A 20,649-nucleotide genomic window follows, 5' to 3' on the forward strand; every position below is an offset into this window, starting at 1 on the left:
TAAATTCATCAGTTTTTTTTTTAATAACCATGGTTAAATTTTGTAAAAAAAGATTCTTATAGAAATTTAGAATATTTCATTAGTAATATAAACAAAAGGAGAGGAGTATTAATTTTTTTTTTTCAAATCTCAAGGGAGGAGAGTGTTTTTTCCATTCAGGTTTGGGGTTAAGGCTCATTCCCTCAATCCTCAAGGGAGAGAAGTGTAATTACCCAAAAATTATTCATGTATATTTTTTTAGTCGTATGACTTATTTAAATAATATGCGTGCATAGTCTATTAAATTTCCACATAATAAGTTGAAGGAGATTATATTGGGAGGCTTGTTTCTTGAACTAGTCTTCATGTACCTCGAATAGATCTCTTAATTGTTGAGAGGGTTGCCCAAAAGCCATACGTAAGGAGTACCTAGTAAACTTATAAGTAAGCTAGATATAGAGATGGCAACTAGTTGGAGCAAAACCTTGTCCCTTACCAATATAGCAATTCTAAAAGATGTTGTGCCTATAGCATTACTTAATAGGGAAAAACTTACATATAGATTTTTAGGAATTTTACGTTGGGTTCCTCAATTGAATTGAATTACACAGTTTAGTTGACCAATGTTGTAGAGATGGTGCTATCGTTTTCAAAGACAATTAATCTTAACAATGTAATTCATTGGGCAATGCACTCCAAAAACACTTGCAATGGCCAATTGAATTGACTAATGCAGTACAAAAAGTATTTTTTATTTTTATTTTTAGCTAAACATAATAATCTACAAATTTTAGTGTATGTAGAATTACAACATAAAAATCTTATTATTTAGTTGTAACACATGTGGCATTTAAAAATCAAATGAATTCCACGTGTCATACATCCAACTACAAGTAAATATTTCTATATTTACTTAAAAAAAAAAGTTATTTGATAATTTTCAATGCACGCATTGCAAGGTTTTGTGACTAGTTATCATGAATTGTGCAAAGGGATTTCTTTGGTAATCTTAAATTTCCATGTGTCACGCAAATAACGAATTGATCTATCACATTTCCTGCAAGGGTGTAATATTCATCACATCAAGGAAACCAAACGCATGCTCTTAAGGACAGTAGAGAGGAGGCTAATATTTGTATGTGTTCCATTGCCACCTACTTGTGAAAAAAAAAAAAAAAAAAAAAAAAAAATCCCTCAATGAATGCAAGAAATTTTCAATTCCTAGTGTGGTTGAATGATTTTTTTTTTTTTTCTCTTGGAATTTTGTTTAACAAGAGGAACACAAAAATGAAATGGCAATATTGACACCAATAATTTGAAAGACAAATCTTTTCATCCACAAAATACTTATGGATTCTTATAATACCAAAATGCAGATTTTTGCTATATTGTACAACCACAAGAGCGTAACTTTAATCCATCTTAAGCACTAATTCCATGAAATGAGTTTTATAATACAAAAAAAAGCTAAAGATATAGCATCACAAGATGAAACAAATAAATACTGCAACGAAAGCTTTTACTTCAACCTAATTAAAAAGATTACAGTGGGCGGAAGCCTAAAGATGAAGCTACACCACTGTCTACACCTGATATTGTTGATGTAGAAACATCATCCCATTGCTCATGCATTTCAGTTCTGACATATTCAACCTCTTTGTAGTTTTGTTGAACATTAGGAGTTTTTTGCAATGATTGGATTGCCTCCAACTGCATTGTAACTTCTTTCATTGTCGGCCGTTTCTTCCCATTCAAGTTCAAGCACATTTTCGCAAGGTTTGCAACTGCTATGATTTCTTCTTGTTTAGCGTCCTTCATAACTCTAGCATCAATAATATCAAACAAATTGTTCTCCTCCATTGAATGAATGAGATATGTGGCTAAACTTTTGCATTCTTTTGTCCTTGTAGAAGAAATCACTTTTTCTTCGGCTAGGAGCTCAACAAGGACAACACCAAAACTATAAATATCACTCTTTTCTGTAAGCTAACTTGATTGGAAATACTCAGGGTCTAAATATCCAAACGTGCTTTGTACTACTGTGGTTAGGTGAGTCTAATCAATAGCAATGGATCTTGAAGTCCCAAAATCTACTACTTTTGCTCTGTACTTATCATCTAAGAGAATGTTTATAGTTTTAATATCTCGATGGTAAATGGGTGTAGAAGCTGCTGAGTGTAAGTAGAAAAGAGCTCTTGCAACTTCTGTAGCAATTCGTTAGCGCATATCCCATGTTGTTGGGAACTCCTCATTTTGGTCATTAAGATACTAGGATAGAGTTCCATTAGGAATGAATTCATAAACTAGCAGAGGAACTTCTGTCTCCAAACAACAACTAAGTAGTTTAACCACATTCCATTTGTGAAAGAATGACAACTTCACTAATGAATTCTTCGAGTTTTCCTTCATCAATTACCTTGGACTTTTTTATTGCAAAAATTTTCCCATCTATCAACATACCCTTATAAATAATGCCTTGTCCTCCTTGACCAAGAATTCTATTCACATTAAAATTAGTAGTGGCCTTTTCCAAAACCTTTGAATTAAACAATTTGATGGTTTTCTCAACAGTTACTTCACTTGAAGACAATTATTGTTCTAATAATAAACCACCATTTCATTTGAAGAATTTCTCCTTGCACTTAATACTCTTCCCTTTTTTTACCACTTTGTATGACCACCATCCACAAATGAACAGAAATAATAGCCCAATGCCTGTGCTAATACCTGGTTAACACAATGAAATGAGAAAGATTACTCCTAGTAAAGCATAGAATAGTTTTGAATAAAATAGAGACAACTTCTTCGAATGCCAAAAGGCTAGAAAAACAATCCTGTGATAAATAAATGTTAACTTACATTGACAAGTAGCAATCAAAGAGAATGATACACTAAAAGTGGGTGGTAGATGGAGGATAAAAGATAACAGAAAAGAAGTTTAGCAAAAAGAAAAGAAAAGAAAAAGATAATAGAATAGAACAAGCATTAAGTTCTAAATGGACCAACATACCTCAAAAGCCAAGACTAGTTAAAAGCTTATAAAAGTTTTGAATAAAATAGAGACAACTTCTTTAAATACCAAAATGCTAGACAAACTCTTCTGTGACAAAAGTATGTTTGCTTACATTGACAAGTAGTAATCAAAGAGAATGATACTCTAAAATTCTTGGAAAATTTGTTAAACATTACCATTAATTTTTTCAAGTTTGCTTGTAGATTCAAAGGGTAGAAGGACATACCTATTATGATAACTTTGATGCGAGACACGTGATCAGAAATTGAAACACAGTACTGTGCCCCAGGAACATTTACACAGTGATACTGATATTGAAGATTGATAAAATTACATGATTCAGGAACTGCGCATTCATCAATATTTGACATAGTGGCATGTAATAACAAACACAACATTAGTATAGATGTTCAAAATTATCAACAATAAAACATGACAATGAAACACTGACGTTCATCCATAGGGTCATTTCTGCTGTATAGTACAACTAGTCAGTAGTCACTAAACAGTCTGACATGCAAAAAATATTCAACAAAATATGGTATTTTTCTTTTTCTTTTTATGTTTTTATTTTTATAAATATGAAATTTATTAATTATTAATAAATTTTTATTATGACTGTGTTTATATGTACAATATGTATCTCTAGCATTATTCACAATTATTTATTCTACTATTTTAAAAAATATATCTATGATGTGACAAGTTCTAATAGAAAGTATATATATGGGAGATTTTATTAGGAATTTACACTTTAATTTTATGAGAACTATATTAATTAAGAGTAATTAGAGGGAAAAAAAACATTAGTCAACTATATAAATGCGTTACATGTGTGGGAGGGAGGGATTCGAACACAACATGAAGCCCATAGGTCCTGTCCGAGGATGGGCAAAGGCCCATCCATGCACCAATCTAGACTTGACACATGGACCAAGTCTGAGGGGGGAAGACATAATGACCACGCTAATTTAGGCTAAACGTGCGAACAGAGGTCCGTGGATGCGAAATGGACAAACCCATCATCCGAGGAGGCCAAGGAACAAACGCACCTCGAGAATGCCCCAACTAGCCATCTGCACCAAAAAAGTAGGACACCATGGAAGACATCAGAGATATGCAAATAAATAAGAGATGAAATATCTAGGGAAGTAGCCATCACCTTCACATTCAATGCACTGCACCAACTGAGCTGACCGTATTTATGAGGAAAAAAAACTTAAATAGTAGTTCCACTGCTCATAACACTCTTTACCACCTCCAGAAGGGCCCTATTGGGACAAGTATCCTAGTTACTACCCTGAGAAGTACAAGTAGAAGGCTCGGATGCATTAGGGGTGACTATATAAAGGAAAGGAACCCCTCTAGGAAAGGGGATGGAAGGTAGAGACTTGAAAAGAGAGAAGAGAGTATCAAACTATATGAAGATTGGTACAAGTAATATATGAACATTATATCCTCAGATAAGCTTGAGGAAGAGTTTATATGTAAATTGTGCTTCATTTCATCATACTAAGTGCAACGATTTCACTGATTTCATGCTTGGACCATACTGAGCATTACAGCTGACTTAGAAAGCCCACTCTCTTACAAATTAATTGTGTTGGGCCAGAAATATTGAGTACCACTATTCTAAGTGGGCTTGGTCCATTTTTTATGCCCCATACAACATGTTTTTTTAGTAAAAATTAAGGGGGGATTATTAAAATTTGTCCAAAATTACTATTTTTTTGCCAAACATAAAAGAGGGTTAGAGAATTTTTCAAAAGTCAAAGGAGCACTCGCTCCCCCCCCCCCCCCCCCTTCCCTTCTGCCCCTGTTGCTAATAATGAAGGTTTCAAAGGTAGAAACCTTCAAGGCCTAAAGGACAGGATAGTAAGGAAAGTACAAGGTTGGAAAGAACTGTTGTTTTTGAAAGCCGGATGAGAAATCTTGATAAAAAAAAAGGTTGCCATACCCACCTATATTATGAGCTATTTTAAATTACTTTTGGCAATGTGCGGTGAAATTAATTCTACTATGGCAAGGATCATAGTATACACTTGCTAAAGCTACATAGACTATGTTAGGATAAGAGCGAGGAAGGCATCGGTTTCAAAAAACTGTAATACCTTTAATATAGCAATGTTTGCCAAACAAGGATGAAGGGTCATTAAGGACATCCACATACTAATGTACCAACTATATGTTTCTTATCTAGCTCAATTTGGGAAGCTAGCTAGCCTCAAATCCATCCTATGTTTGGTGAATATTAGATCTTCCTGTGAGATCTAGTTAAGCAATGAGGATGGCTACTGAAGGTGACATAAGAGTCATATAGGATCTTATACATGAGGATAAAAACGGTGGGATGATACAATAGTGTGGATGATCTTCAAGTCTAGGGATAAGGTGAGCATTCTAATCAACTCATTAGGCGATCTTATAGCCCTAAATTGAGTCATTTGATGCAAATCAAAGTCAAGAGTGTTCATAGTTCAGTGCGTATTTATTGGCGATGAGAATGGTGACTGTGAAAGGTAAAGGGGAAAGCTCAAGGGTCCATATTAATCAAATGACATGATAGAAGGTGTTACGATCAAATATTGCAGGTTTAGGAAAATCCAAGTGCAAATGCATTTTCCATGTAATTCAGTTCTTAGTTTTTAGTATCTAGAGTTGTGTGGAAAGACTACTATAAAGATACAAGAAAAAAAATTCGAGAAACTTCTCAAGATCACTCAAATATTTTTGCCTTAATACTAGCCCCCCACGTGATTTATCAAGCTTTATTAAAGCTTAACTCCAACTTGACTCCTCACAATCGATCAAGCTTTGATTTTGTTAATTTTGGTCATCTGTTTCAATCCATGATGAATAGTTGGACTGGGAATTCGTGCACTAGGGTTCAAAAGGTATAAAAGCTTAATTTTTAAATTCATCATCATATACAGAGAAAACCATACATATTGAGAAGTTTCTGTGAGTTTGTGCACCAAGCATTTTGTACCGAGTGACTTTTGGTTCACTGTTTAGTACATTATTGTTGGGAAGACATCTGCACCCACATTTTCAACAATCAAGAAGGTTGATTGTGTGAAGCCTGTCACGAATTGGAGATCCGTGAACATTGAAGAAACTCACTAGGAAGAGTAGTTTAATCAGGTTGGAGCTACTCTTGAATGACTTTGTAGGTTCTATTATAGGTTGATACTTTAGGATTGAGTATATTCCTTGTACTTGTAACCTCAATGTTTATAGTGAATTCTTCAAGTTATTGCACGGCTAACTTCAAATCACCACTCCTTATTATTGTTTTTCCTAGTGTAACTATATCACTTATGTTAAAACTTACTTTTTCCTTGCATGAAATTTAGAATTGGTGAAGTGGTTGTGTCTATCACTTAATTAACTGGACCTTGAGATAGTCGGCCTAATTAATTAACTTGGACAATTGATTAATTTAACTGGGGTTAATTTATAATCATACCAGAGAAAACACACTTTGATTAAGTTTTAATCATTGTTTACTACAACAAAATGTATTTTTAGTGACGAAAAAATTCGTCACTAAAAGTCCAGTTTTTCGTCACTAAGAACCTTTAGCGATGAAATCGGACTTTTAGTAACGAAACTAATTTCATCGCTGAAACCCTGTCACTAAAAGTCCTGGCGACGAAAAAATTCGTCACTAAAAGTCTGATTTGTTAAAAAAAAAAACAACTTTTAGCGACGAAACAACAACTTTTAGCGACGAAAACGTTTCGTCGCTAAATGTTTTCCTCACTAAAAACACTATTTAGTGAGAAAATATTTCGTCACTAAAAACACCTTAGTTTATTAAATCATATTTAATGACGAATAATTTCGTCACTAAAACTATGTTCGGGTACATATAGTGACGAAAAAGTTCGTCACTAAAACTATTTTCAAGAAAATCCAGGCACATATAGCGACAAAAATTTTTGTCACTAAAACCATTTCTTACAAAATTTTGCTACGTTTAGCAACGAAATATTTCGTCACTAAAAAATTTTTTGTTGCTATATTTGTGACGAAAAAATTCGTTACTAAAACTTATTTTTTGTTTTTATTTTTTTTCACGGCTTTGATATTAACCTGTAACTTGTCATTACATTATTAAAACCTCACATTTGAATAACACATTTATTTCAATAACGCATTTATAAAAAAAGATCCATACATTCCACAAGTAAAAAATAAAACAAGTATCCAATTCAAACTCCTTCCATACAATAATTGTTTGCAACATATACAATAAGTTGAGATATTTTATAACAATACAAAAAGTGTGGCATAATATAATTAGAACTAACGGAAGATGTCCTCATATGTCTTCAAGTAATGCCAAAAGTAAATCCCCTAAAAGCCACCAATAAGAAATTTGCACAAATATAAAAACAATACTACATTAAAGTAAAAACATTAACTATTTTATAAAAATATTTCTAACAATGTATTAAAAATAGCCACACTAATGAATTAAAATCACAACTCCTAATGTATAAGTTGTAGAAAGCAAATATAGATTTTCAAGTGTAACATAATTCAATTAGTTTCAAATAATGCATCAAAAAAAGTAGTCACACCATGTAGTGTGGGTCAATTGCTAAAATAAAGTACTAACCAAAAAGTGTTTAAACTTGAAATTGAACCACCCCCATAAGTAAGAGTATCATCAGAACCCTTACTCCTAAAAAAGTTAAGAATATTCTTTTAGACCTCTTCTTGCTTAGCTCATTCCTCTTGGTCCCTAGCTCTTGCCTCCTTCAATATATATATGACTTAATCTGCCATCAGGTGTCTTCCCCATTGTCATCCAACTTTTATCCATGTTTGACTACAATTGTAAGGTGAATGCTAGTTTAGTAAAATAAAGACATTTGCAAGAAATGAAAAAAACTCCCAATATTAGTTTAACCCGCCTTATAACACCATGCAAGCCACCCGCTTGCTTCAACACAACATACCACCACAAAACCAATTTCCAACATCACGAGTATAGAGTTTTACAAGTATTGAAATGAAATAAAATACTATTCATCACATCTAATCAACAATACTCATTAACATTTGCAAGAAATGAAAAATACTCTCAATATTAGCTTAAACCACCTTATAACACCATGCAAGCCACCCGTTTGCTCCAATACAACATACCACCACAAAACCAATTTCCAACATCACAAGTATAGAGATTTACAAGTATTTAAATCAAATATAATTTTATTCATCACATATAATCAACAATACTCATTAACATTTGCAAGAAATGAAAAACACTCTCAATATTATTTTAACCCAACATATAACACCATGCAAGCCACCCGCTTGCTCCAACACAACATACCACCATAAAACCAATTTTCAACATTACAAGAATAGAGTTTTACAAGTATTGAAATCAAAGAAAATACTATTTTTCACATCTAATCAACAATACTCATTCACATTTGCAATAAACAAAAAATACTCCTAATATGTATTTAAACCACCTTATAATACCATGCAAGTCACCCGCTTGCTCCAACACAACATACCACCACAAATCCAATTTCCAACATCACAAGTATAGAGTTTAACAAATATTTAAATCAAAGAAAATACTATTTTTCACATCTAATCAACAATACTCATTCACATTTGCAAGAAATGAAAAACACTCCCAATATGTATTTAAATCACCTTATAACACCATGCAAGCCATCCGCTTACTACAACACAACATACCACCACAAATATAATTTCCAACATCACAAATATAGATTTTTACAAGTATTTAAATCAAAGAAAGTACTATTTTTCACATCTAATCAACAATACTTATTCACATTTGCAAGAAATGAAAAAAATTCTCAATGTATTTAAACCACCTTATAACACCATGCAAGCCACCCGCTTGCTCCAACACAACATACCACCATAAATCCAATTTCCAACATCACAAGTATAGATTTTTACAAGTATTTAAATCAAAGAAAATACTATTTTTCACATCTAATCAACAATACTCATTCACATTTACAATAAACGAAAAACACTCCCAATATGTATTTAAACCACCTTATAACACCATGCAAGCCACCCGCTTGCTCCAACACAACATACTACCACAAATCCAATTTCCAACATTACAAGTATACAGTTTTATAAGTTTTTAACTAGAATTTACTTACTTTGCTCAAGCTAATTTTACAACTTTCAGAAAAAATCCAAAGTTACTGCAAACAATGTGTGTTTATTCTACAAAAGAAATGTTAAATTTATAGGTACAAAAGTTAAAGAAAAGTTAAACAATCAGATAAGAAAATAATTAGAACCACCAATGAAGAAAGATATTTACACCTATTATGCATCAATTTTAAACATTTATGTTAAGTACATATATACCCAAATCCTTAAACTTCTACCTTAAAGTGCATTGACAGTATTTAAAGTAATATTAAAGTGCTTCTGTTTAAACTAACCAGTTCCACCATGATCCTCATCAATACTAGTGTTAAATTCTTATGGTTCCCATTTTGATTAAAATTCTGCAACAAAGTTTACACCTTCACTTGTACACTACATATATCTAACACTAGTATCGATGTAGAAACGAAACCAAGAGAGTAAGGATCCAAAACTAGAATCATCCAAACAATAACAACCATAGAAATCTGAAAGAATTACAACAACTGATAAGTACATATATAAGAAACTTTCTTCACAACCATTACACAGTAAATATCAAATACCTAAACTAAACAAAAATGCATATACCCATTATTGTATCAAACAAAAAAAATACCCAAAGGAACTAGAATCATTAAACAAAAATACTCAAGCACCGCGAGCTCAAGAGAGAATTGAGTGAGGGAGGGAAAATAAAGGGGGAAAAGTGAAAAAGAAAAGGGGGCTGAAGTGTTATTAGTAGCTAACTTTTAGTGACGACTTGTGTGTCATCACTATAGGCTACCTTTAGTGACGACATTTCTAATTCGTCGCTGATACTCCCATCTAATTTTATGTTCCTACTTTTAGTGACGACTTATTTTCGTCACTATTTGTCACATTCAGAGACGAAATGGGTTTCGTCACTAATTGTGTTCCTGGCAACACCTTTAGCGACGAAAGTTTTCGTCACTAAAACCTTAAGCTTTTAGCGACGAAATATTTCCTCACTGTAGATGAATTTAGTTTGGCGCCTACATTTTTGTTTGGCGCCTTTGGTTCAACACAACATATAGTGACGAAATCTAATTTTCATCGCTAAATGTCATTAATTTTTTTATAAATAGTGACGAAACTTATATTTTGTCACTATATGGTACCTTTATGTGACGAAAAAATTTTCCTCACTAAAAATTGTTACTAAAAATACATTTTGTTGTAGTGGTTGTGTGATCACGACCCATGTTGTCATACAAGAAGGTGCGCAAAAGGGCTTTATTAAAGTCTCTTGATGAATAAGTATGCATCTTAATAAAGGTCAGATGGCAAAATCGTGAGGAGGAACCTACAAATCGAACACCTGAGAAAAATAGTGTTGCAAATTTTAATAGTAGAGTTTTAAATGCTATTTTGAATGATGTGTCTAAAGAAAAAAATTAGGAGGATATAGCCTGTTGTTGTGGCAAGCAAGCATTTAGTTAGCCATATTAGCAACATTTGTCATTAAGAAAATAACCAATAAGGACCAAAGCAAAACATATTGAAAGAATCAGGCTAAAGTGTAAAATACACCCCTTAATTTTTGGGTCTTTTAATTTTGCCTCTTAAAGTATCACTTTGATTAGCACCCCCTTTGTTAAAACTCGTGATGATGTGTCTGTTAAGTGACACCTTAATTTTCCACTTGTATTAGTTAATCCAATTAAATATTGCTATGTCAATTAGTTATGCCACGTCACTTAAATAATATCAGAAATCTTGTAAAAATTAAAATAATTGTCTAACTGCACGGATCTCCTTTAGGGGTTGGACTATGGAAAATAAATTTATGTGGCATTTAATGGAAAATACAGACGGAGGAACTGTTGATGCAAATGGAATAAAACTTCATGAGGTAAAATTCAAATTCTGAAACTTTAGGGTGTAAAATCCAAACATCTCCAAATTTTGGGGGGTAAAACATAAACATTCCTAAACCTTATGAGATGAAAACCAAAATTTGAAACGTTATTATGTAAAATCCAAACACTCCCGAACTTTTAGAGTGTAGTTTGCAATTTAGCCTACTTTAAGATTTAATTTACTTGTAATAGTCAAATGCACACTATTCTCATTCACTATAGGGTTTACTGAAGTCGAAAAAGGAAATTGAGGGGGAAAAGGGCTACGACTCTAGAGGATATAAGACATGTTGGTTTACTTATTCCATTAATCCACTTTCTATAATAATAATAATAATAATAATAATAATAATAATAATAATAATAATAATAATATATTATTATTATTATTATTATTATTATTATTATTATTATTATTAAAAATGCTTGACAAGCTTAAAAAAGGAAGAGAAAAAACATGAACAAAGTAGAAAAATAAATATACTTTGTCAAACTCTTTATTTTCCCTAAAATTATCAGACATAATTTTTTTTTAAATGATGTACCAAAATAAATTTTTTGGAACACACTATATATCTGCCATGATTTTTATTACAACTTAATAATATTTGTAATTGTTATTAATAAACCATCACTTTCGAATAGACTCATATCTTTTTCTTTTTTCCCAGCATTTATATTCACCCATGTCCTAGCTGTGACACAAAAATATATATATAGACTTTGTCGTACCAAAAGTGAAATTTTATGGTTCACCCAAAATATAAATAAAGGCCTTTTGTAGTTGTACTCTGAGTTAAGTAATGTGTTAGAATTTGGTAAGAGAGTGTAATTAAGTGTGTATGTGTTTAATAGTTAATTTGTTTATGAAAATATAAATAAAATTTTGTGAAAACATCAAATTTATCAAATTATGTTTTTCCCCAAGTTCCTAACGAGTCACACTGTGGTCTCTATTTGGCACAAGCACTGGTATGTTTGAGACGCATTTCTTTTGCAAACCTAGCTCCAAAATTAATTAATCTAATAATTTTTATCGGTCTATGAAAATGAAACACACATTAAATTTTTTATTAATAAATACAATTAATAGAGTGCAAGAAGTTTACCTTGACATCCATCAACAAGATAGGGATTTCCTTCAAAGCCGGAGTCGCAAGAGCATGCAATGGTTGAACTCATTACCCGAAGACAAAGAACGATTTGCAAACTGACATGTTGAGTTAGATGAATTACTTCCCATTACAAGAGAAGATAAGTTTACATTTATTTCCCAATTTAATAACACAGGAACGTGAGGCATGTTTCAGACTTCAAAGATGTTTGTTAAATATTCCTCGAACCACTTGTGATCTACTAAGGAGGCATAGCTGCAATCTTTGGTACTTTTAACAGATGGTTTGTACATGAATGCTATCCATTTGGTAAACACATCGAGATCTGAAGGGATTGTGGTTTTGCAACAGCTGATGCCATTGCCATGTGTCTGTAAGGTGTTTTTCTCACAAACGGACATCCACCCAGCAATAATACTTAATGAACTATTTGAGCTATCATCGGATAGAAGATAAGCCAAGTTGTCACAACCCATGGCAATGAATATGTTTCTCAATTTTGAGAAGACAAAGGGACTTGATGCTAAGCTCACATTATGTCTTGCACTGCGAAGATCATTAGGACACGTCCATGACATAGGATAATTGATTCGAAGTGTGCCTTCTAATGAAATGTCCAGCACCTCCAGGTCAAAGCTTCTCAAGAATGGCTTGGGAGAGCCACGAGTGTAGTTGCAATTTATCGTAAACCGATTGTCAATGTAGCAACCAGGTTCAATTCCAAAAGGGTATGGAATTGTAACGTTCCCACAAATTGCTGTTGCTCCACTACATGAACTGTTTCCCAAACCCACTGCTTTTATAAATACATTCATTGACCACAAGAATAAAACCATTCCCACCGTCATACCCATATCTCTGTGTCTGTGTGTGTGATGATGATGATGATGAGTCTCAGTGTGAGACAGCAAGGCCAAGCCCTGACTTCTTATGATAAGCCACCAAAAAAAAAAATCTAAATATTTCTATGGAAATTGCATAGAAGACCAAAGTCAACATTGAAGTCGGCAAAAAACTAGCAGCTCATATTGACGCGTGGCTTTTAATTTGGTCACTTTAGTAGTGCACGTCCTATTAATGTTAGGACTTTTTTTTTTCTTTCTTTCTTTCTTTTTTATGGGAAAATGCAAACTTTATTACTAACTAGGCACAAGAGCTATATCATGGAGAAGAGTTTGTTTTATGAAACAAGGCATCTCTTCAATCCATACAGAGAAATCTTCAATGCCAAGAGCATGTTTTGCTAATAACTGTGTAGGCCTATTGCCCTGCCTACCTACATGAGATACCTCAACACGGCGAAACTCATGTGATGCAGCAAGGGAGCTATACACCAACACAGCAATAGCAGTAGGAGGAGGCGATACTTCCTTTAGAGCATTAACCAATGTTAGTGAATCGGATTCAAGAACAAAATCTGGATTAGCATTTCTTTTGAAAATTGTAGTCCCAACTCTATGGCCTTGGCTTCGGCCTCAACAACACCAAGGGGAGTTAATAACTTCTTACTGCAGGCCCCAACCAATCTGCTACCATCATCCCTTATGAGAACACCCACCCCAGCTGACTTGTGAGCTGCGAAAACGGCACCATCCACATTTATTTTGTATGATTAGGGGGGGGGGGGAGAGGGGTCCAAGCAATAGAGCACTTATCTTTCTGCATAACCATGATTGCCACACTAGACTGATATTCACCTAGATAGTCTAGAGCCCCATTGATTAGCGCCTGCCCACTCTTCTTCACTCCTCCCTTCCTAACCTCATTTCTATTTGTCCAGAACTTCCATGAAATCAGAACTATCTTTTCTACTACCTCTTGATCCCATTTATCCACCATGACCACATGCCAAAGTAAGTCCATAAAAGATGTAAAATGAAATTCCTTCTTCACAGGAACTACATTTGACAAAGACCAGATCTCTCGAGCCTTTGGATAGTCCCAAAACAAGTGACCAGATGACTTCACTTCTGCCTAGCACTCCTCACAGCGACTCTCCAATATAATCCTCCTTCTCACGAGGTTTTCTTTTGTGGGCAAGATATTTTTACATGCTCTCTGATAGAAATACTGAATAAGTGTATTGTATTTCTCAAGTAAATAGATTATACATGAGTGCTTTTATATATGAGGCAAAGTGTGCAATACAAGTAAGTGTGCTATACAAGTAAACAAGATGGGCCTAAAGCCCACATACCTTAATATAGGTTAACGGCCCCCCTCAAACTCAAGGTGGATGTGAGACCAACTTGAGGTTGTCAACCAAAGTACGAAGGCGTCCTTTAGGATGTGACTTGTGAAGACATCTGTAAGTTGATCTTTAGAGGAGACTGAGATCAGCTTGTGAGCACCATGAACAAGATGATAATGGAAAAAATGACAATCGGTCTCGATGTGTATAGTCTGTTCATAGAAGACATCATTGTGAACAATATGAATGGCACTCTAGTTGTCACAATAAAGAGAAGTAGCAGAGGATGTGGACACACCTAAATCTTTGAGAATCCATCGTAGCCAAAGGAGCTCAGATTTGGTATCAATAAGGGCACGATATTCTGCTTCAGTACTGGAGCGGGCCACATGAGTTTGTTTCTTGCTAGCGTGCTGTCGCAGGCAACGAAAAATAAAACCTATACTCCTAAAAATATATGTAGTAGTGCGAGTAAGGATCGTTCCCACGAAGAGTATCTAGCCTAGTTTTATGCTACGTGAACAAGGAGGGGGGGTTTGAGTAAAATGAAAACAATTTTAAGAAAAACAACTAAGGAACAATTTAAATCAAAGTATCAAAATCAATCAAGAGAACAAACCTTGGTCTAAGTCAACATCTACCATCAGAATTTTACAACTAATCATTGATGCAAGTATATATTAATTCACACTTTGAATATTCATCGCTGGAACTATTTTTCTATCTCTCCGTAGTCGCAGTTAATTAGAAAACAAGCGATCTAATAAACCCTGACTACTAAACAACCTAAGACAAGCACTAAAGGTTTAATCTAGTAGCAGTCTTAAGAATTAGAGAGATTGATGAAACTAATCAACACAAGCACAAGCAGTTGTATTTAATTTAGTCGAGCGTTCTTCCTAAGATCTAATAATTTCTGACGTAGAAAATCATTAAATCTTGGTTGCTTCACAAATTAGAGAGATCAAACAATTACGGATTTGATATCTAACCTAGCAATAGATTGCAATGAATAATAAACTAGTATGCCTCCTAGTAATTAAATGAGACAATCATGAAAATGGACAATCATTAAATGAGAACATCTGATATTCAAAGCATAAATTGAACAATAAAAACAAATAAGATCTCACAGTTTTATTGATTCCGAGGCTTCAGTTTCCTTCGACCAAGTATAAAAGTTTAGCCAAGCAGGGCCATGATGAAAACTCAATGGAAAGGTTAGAGAAGAGAGGAGAAAGAGGCGTGTGTCCAATCTGATTTCTCCTCCCCTCTTTTATACGTTAATTCCCCTTTTCCCAAGCCTACAAAATCTCCTAAGAATTTTCTAAATAATAATATCCAAATTTGACTAATTAAGAAAAATATTAAAAAAAAAAACAGAGTCCTAATATAACTAGGAAAGTGGTATTTTTTCAGCTGGAATTTTTGTGCACTAGATCTGGAAGCTTTTGAAAATAAACCGCATCAGGTATTAGAATTCCAGGTGAAGAAACATTCCAGAACGTCAACAATGTAGGCGCAGCAACTTCAAGCCCGATTTCGACCTTGATGCATCTAGTATCTCTCAAAACTTAAAACATGAAAGTTGTAGAGCTTTGTCTTGGTGTTCCATAGCATCTTGAATCATCTCAATCAAAGCTCAAATGAGATAGTTATGCCTAGATTACAAAGTGATGTCAAAGTTGTTCAGAATCGCCCAATTAGCTACGTTTTGCACTTAACGCCTCCATTTGCATTCTAAATCAAAATATAAGAATAATGAGTACATTTAGGCACCAAATAAGTATAAAAGAATAAACATTAATGGAGAAAAATATGACATTTTGCATTCTCATCACTTGCTTCACTAAGAAATCAGAGAAGAACCAAGAAGAAAACAATAACCAGTGGTGGACCTGCGATCAGTGGGATCTCCTACCCAATCAGCATCAGAAAATGCATGGAGAATAAGAGGAGACTAAGTAGAGTAGAAAAGACCATGGAAAAGAGTGCCCTTTAGGTATCGAAGAATGCGCAAAACAACAGCATTGTGAGTCGATCATGGAGCAGATAGATACTGGCTCATCTAGTGAACAACATAGGAAATGTCTAAATGAGTGACAGTGAGATAAACTAGCCTGCCAACCAAGTGTATGTAAAGAGAGGAATTAGACAATGGTTTCCCCCCTTGAGGGAGTCAGATGCGCATTAAGCTTAACTGGAGTGTCAACAGTCTTGCTATTAATGAGTCTAGCTCGGGACAAGAGTTTAGAGGCACACTTGGTGATGATGCAAAAAATCAACAGTTGAGCTCCTCGTCGTAGCGGATGGACAATGTTGTGAATGGGGTCGTCTTCTGTGGATGAAAAACGTGCAAAATGAAATGGATGGAAGAGTAACACACTGGTATGGCGTCAGCCAAATTGCCTCTGATGCTTAAGTTAGTAAGGGAGAAAGATTCTAGAGAGAAAACGAGTAAGAGTGATTTTGTAGAGTATTTGTGTGTACCTTTAGCTTCTGTTATTTTCTCTTTTATAGTTGTATGCCTTATTAATGGGCAATGGTGCACTGCATTTATGTTGAATGGCTAGTGCGTTACAGAATCTTTGTCTAGAGGCCATAACTCATTCTGTGACTGTTGGTCCGTCAATTACGTTTTGTCATCAATGATCGTAATAAATGCATAATGACGATCTTCGTACAATGACGGCCATAAATTTTTGGTTCATCAGTTGCCCCCTTGTTCGTTATCTCATCTTTTAGATGAGATAAGAACAAATCCGAATGAGGCTTCATATTCCGTGTGCTGCGCATTTATGACGATTTGATGTCTGGGCGGTTGTGCGCCACGTGTACGGCTAGGATGTGTTCGACGTCTGAACATGTCTCAGTTTTCCTGCGTGAGTTTTGGCCACTTGTTTTGCATTTTTCCCTCCTCTTTCCTTTCTTCTGTATTTTTCCTTATTCAGTTCTCTATTCTAGGGTTTGTTTCTCCTCTGAGCTTCCTTTCTTTGTTTTACGTTTCCTGGTAAGTCCGTCATGTTTCTTCTTTTCTGATTCTTCCATGGTAGATTATTCTGCTGTTAGAGCAGATTGCCCTTCCATAACTTTCTTTTTTGCTCATTTAGGTAGTTTACTTGAGTCTGTGAAGAAGAAGCATCTTGAGAGGATTAGTTCCTTCGTAGGAAAGGATTGTTCGTATTCTTCTGTCCTTTCTTTCTTGTTTCCTTTAGTTTCCCATTTTGCTAAGGTAGCTAGGTTGTTAAGGATGTCTAAGGTAAGGTCTAGTGACCTAGAGACGAGGTTATCCTCATTTGATGATCATGTGGTCTCGGAGGCCACTTTTGTTTCTACACTCTATAAGGCCTGGAACATCTCGTGTTCTCTCTTCGAAAAAGATGAAAAGCAGATCAGGGATAGATTTCAGTTCCCTAGCTCTGTAAAAATTAGGATCCCGAGTGACGAAGAAAGAGTTTGTCACTCGTATGCTGATGAGGTTTGTTTCTATGAGGCCGATTTTACCAACGGCCTTCGTTTCCCTGTTCATCCCTTTGGTAGGGAACTTTTTTCCTATTTGCATCTTGCTCTGGTATAGTTGGTGCCTAACTTTTGGCGGATCCTTGTTTCTTGGATGGTGGTATGGATGTCTGCCAATGAGGGTGATGTCATTAGGAGGGATGAATTCCTCCATTTTTATCGTCTGAGGAAGTCTGAAGACCCCGGCTATTATGAGTTTAAGCCGTGGGATAGGGCTTTTAGGTTAATCCTTGATTACCCCTCGTCTCTCTGAAACTGGAAGCCAAATTTCTTTTTTATCTCTAGAAGTGGTTGGGAGTACGTCCCTAGTGAGGACTTGGACGAAGCCCCCAAATTTTTCCATAGTTGTGGAGTTCCCATGTCTGGTGCGTCTTCCTCTTCTTTTTAGTTGTTTTTCCTTTTTTCTAGGAGTGACGGTGATAGGTGACTTACTCATATTCTTGTTTTGCAATTGCTCAGTGTCCTTATCTGAAGAAGAGGTACCAGCTTCATGTTGAAAGAGTAAGGGAATATTTGGAGACCGTCAAGGATTTTGACGAGCTCGTCTCTCCTCAATCTTTATTTCTTCATTTCTTGGGCCTAGAACCGTCTACTAAGGTTCAAAAAGATTTGGAAGTTGTGAAAAAGAGTAAGTGTTTCTTTTCCTTTTGTCTTCTTCTTATCTCTCTATTTTTTTTTTTACCTTTTCTTTTTCCTTTCAGGAATGATGACTAGGTTTAGTAACAAAACCCTATGGTGTACAAACATAGCAGCTTCTTCAGAAGAAAGATGAACTGGGGAAAATTTTGTCTCTAGTCATAATTTTCATGAACAAACTTTGCTTCGCACTTGCGCAACTTGTGTGCAACATTTGACGGCCCTTAAAACAATCTTTATATATGTTTAAGGTTGTGAGAAAAGAAGGCCTAAACACATATTCACGGATTGGAATGAAATCAGAACTGAAAATTTGATTTTCATAAATCTCGATAGATAGTGTATCTATTAAGCTAGCTATCAAGCTACGAGCTTTAGCATCACTTTAAACCTCGATAGATACTAGCTATCGAGCTAGTTGTCGAGCTTTAAAATTCAGCACTTCTTCACTTGTTTCTTGGACAGACTTGCATGGCTTTAACACTTGAACTTGAAACCTTATTCCTTGAAGTATTAAACTCATCCTAGATCTACCCAATTACAAGTAAAGTGTGTTTTGTCAAAGGATTAGCCAAGTACATAAAATATTGATATATATTCCTAACATCAAATCACATATGTTCTAATATAGTTGTGTTTGAACAGCTTTTTATTGAGTCATGTTTGAATGACGGTGTTGCGCTCTACCCGTAACTTAAGGTCGTGGTATTGGAGCGTCTTTTAGGTTAACCATTTTTGTTTTGTCTTGAATGACGATTATGTTGGTTATGTTTAAACAACTCTGATTTAGTCGACTTTGGTAGTTGTGTATGAACAACTTTAATGGCTATGATATCATATTGGTTGTGTGCGAATAACTTTTAATTTGAAATTTTAATGACGGAGATCCTTGAGACATCTCCTAAGGACAACTCCTAAGCATTGCACACATTTTGATAGTGATAGATCATGGATAATCATTTTTAAATACATATTGCACATGTTTTGACAAGTCATGGATAATTATTGATAAATACGTATGGATAGTGCTTTCATGAATTATTGAGCTTATGAATGATGAAAGTAATGGTTGTCATACATATTGATATGAAGATTAAGCCACTTGAAAATGTAAAGCATTCCTTACTGGTAGTATTTCTTCGAGTATTCTATGTTCCATGGTCGAGACAATTCTTGGCCGTCTAGAGACCTCAGGTAGTAGGAGCCTTCTTTGGAATGATAGATTGCTTCGTAGGGGCCTTCCCAAGCTAGTCCCAGTTTCCCTTGGGATGGGTCCTTTGTTGCTTATGATACCTTCCTAAGGACGAGGTCTCCTGTGTTGAACCTTCTTACCTTGACCTTTTTGTTTTAGTACTTGGCCATTACTTCTTTATGTTTGGCCATTCACTTCATAGCTTTTTCTCTGACTTGATCGATTAGGTCTAGATTGCTGTTAAGCCCATGCGATTCTTCTGGTCTTCATATGTTTCGACTCGGAAGCTCACCAGTCCTACTTCCACTGGAATGATGGTCTCAGTACCAAATGTCAGTCTGAATGGTGTTTCTCCTGTTGAGACTCTTGTGGTCGTCCTATATGCCCAAATGATGTTTTGTAGTTCTTCAAGCCATGCCCCATTTGCCCCTTCAAGCCTAGTTTTGATAATTTTTGAGCAAGTTTCTACTCATCACTTTTGTTTGGCTGTTGGCCTGAGGGTGTCTTGGAGAAGAGTAGCGATTCTTGATTCCTAAGTCTTGGCAAAATTTTCAAAACTTGGGGTTGTCAAACTGCTTTCCATTGTCTGATATTATGACGTGTGGGACTCCAAACCTGTAGATGATGTTTTTCCATACAAAGCTTGTGACTTTAGCCTGTGTTATCATCGTCACTAGCTCTGCTTCTACCCATTTTGTGAAATAGTCAATTATGATGATCAGAAGCCTAAGTTGCTTCTTCCCTAGAGGGAAAGGACCCATGATATCAATTCCCCATTGGGCGAAGGGCCATGGTGAGGATATGGGTGTCATCATCTCTCCTGGTCTCGTCTGAACATTTGTGAAACATTGACACTTGTCACATGCTCTGATGATGTTGTATGCGTCTTTCTGTAGGGTTGGCTAGTAATATCCTGCTTTGAGCGTCTTTCCTGCTAAGGATCTTGCCCC

General features: G+C 35.0%; 1 pseudogene; it reads right to left on the reverse strand.

Moving 5' to 3' along the window:
* Nucleotides 1-1,512: 1,512 nt before the first annotated feature.
* Nucleotides 1,513-13,017, reverse strand: LOC142642155 (wall-associated receptor kinase-like 10; annotated as a pseudogene).
* Between the last annotated feature and the right edge of the window lie 7,632 nt (nt 13,018-20,649).

The sequence above is a fragment of the Castanea sativa genome, chromosome 7, assembly GCF_040712315.1.
Source record: "Castanea sativa cultivar Marrone di Chiusa Pesio chromosome 7, ASM4071231v1".
In the NCBI taxonomy this organism is placed as follows: Eukaryota; Viridiplantae; Streptophyta; class Magnoliopsida; order Fagales; family Fagaceae; genus Castanea; species Castanea sativa.